Below are 2,007 nucleotides of genomic sequence, written 5' to 3' on the forward strand. Positions count from 1 at the left end.
CACACATGCAACATACGCCCACAAGAATCACTCCATAACCCTCGTCGCGGATTCCTCACAGCGGACGGACACAACATTAAGATGGTGCCACTTCCTCTCGCTCCGAACTAATTGGGTTACATCGATTAACAGTAATTAATTAATGCCGAGATGGAGAGTTCATTAGACTCTCTCGGCCACTTTGATCGAGTCATTGATACTCATGCATCGTCCTTGGCCAAAGCACGTCCTTCAGGAGCGGCTGGGCTGCGTGGACTTTCGACTTTTTATTCTGAAAGGAAAAAACGGAAAATAAAGAATGTTATGAAATGAGAACTCTTATCGTGAAAAAAAATCTATTATGAGGAAAATGATAAGAAAATATATGAATAGAAAATAAAGTAAAGTTATGAAATGAAAAATATTCTTCGTGGAAAAAAAAGTATTACGATAAAGATAATAGTAACGTTAGCTTTGGCATTATATTTTATTTCATTGCTATTACTATCATTACTAGTGCTGTTGTTACCATTTTCAATATTTTGTTATGAAAACTATTTTTATCTTATCTATTGACTTTTTTGGGGCCGCGGTGGCCGAATGGTTAGAGCGTCGGACTCAAGACTGTCACGACGGCAATCTGAGTTCGAGGGTTCGAGTCACCGGCCGGCGCGTTGTTTCCCTTGGGCAAGGAACTTCACCTTGATTGCCTACCTAGCCACTGGGTGGCCAAGCCAGCCCAAGTCAGTGCTGGTCCCAAGCCCGGATAAGATAGAGAGAATGATTACCTAAAAAAGGTACCACCGGCACTCTCCGTGGAAAGGAACTGGGGACCCTACCACGTACTCACTCCAAGAGCATCACAACAGGAAGACTACAATTGGGTGTCGTGCTGTGACCACGGCGGCTCAGACATGAACCTACCGTTAAAAGAAGAAGAATTGACTTTTTGGGTTGTTGTTGTTTTGGTATTTATAAATATATAAATAAAAATGCATGTATAAGCGCACAATTGCCTGTGCACACATACAGATACATGTACAGAGGAAGTTAAACACAGACACACAAATACATGCACACACATACACACACACACACACACACACACAAACACACACACACAAACGCACACACACACACACACACACAAACACACACAAACACACACACACATACATACACACACACATACACAAAATGTGTGCGCACACATGTGCACACATTTAGAAAATATACACATAACCGTTGGGAAACGAAGGCACTCACTCACACCTACACACATACGCACGCATACCATACATAGACTCACTTCCTTTCAAACACATATTCACAGATGAAAAGCGTGAAAAGCACACATGCACACAAACATTTGCTGATACAAACAGACAAACACATATACGCAGATACGCACAAACAATTAAACAGATACATACACGAAGATGCACATACACACAAACATGAATATACACATTCAAACACAACACAACAACAACACAACACAACACACAACAAATGTATATTTGGTGGCACACATACACACACACACACAAAAACACACGTGCAGGCGCATGCAGACACACACACACACACACACAACACACACCACACACACACACCACACACACACCACCACACACACACACACACACACACACACACACACACCGCAACAGCACACCACACGCACCACACACACACACACAACACGCGCAGCCACGCACATGCCACGCACACACACACACACAACCAGCAAACACACACCACCAGCACACACACACACACACACACACACACACGCACGCACGCACACGCCCACACACACACGTGCACCCCCCCCCATACACACATATCGCGCTCATCAATTCAAATGGAAAATTCCCTCAGAGTTCTGGCACTGCCGCGGTGGCCCAGTGGTTAGAGCACTGGGCTGCGACTCTTGTGGTCCCGGGTTCGAATCTCGGCCGCGGCAGTAAATTGCAACATGCCGGCGCTCCAACTGTGGTCCAAACCCGATTTCGTGATCTGAAG

The 2,007-nt window shown here is 44.8% G+C and overlaps 1 non-coding gene across 1 annotated transcript; it reads left to right on the forward strand.

Annotated features, from left to right (window-relative positions):
• The first annotated feature begins 1,875 nt into the window (after window positions 1-1,875).
• On the forward strand, window positions 1,876-1,948 carry Trnar-gcg. The gene has a single exon. It is a non-coding gene; the product is annotated as a tRNA-Arg (tRNA).
• The last annotated feature ends 59 nt before the right edge of the window (window positions 1,949-2,007 follow it).

The sequence above is a fragment of the Penaeus monodon genome, chromosome 4, assembly GCF_015228065.2.
Source record: "Penaeus monodon isolate SGIC_2016 chromosome 4, NSTDA_Pmon_1, whole genome shotgun sequence".
Classification (NCBI taxonomy): Eukaryota; Metazoa; Arthropoda; class Malacostraca; order Decapoda; family Penaeidae; genus Penaeus; species Penaeus monodon.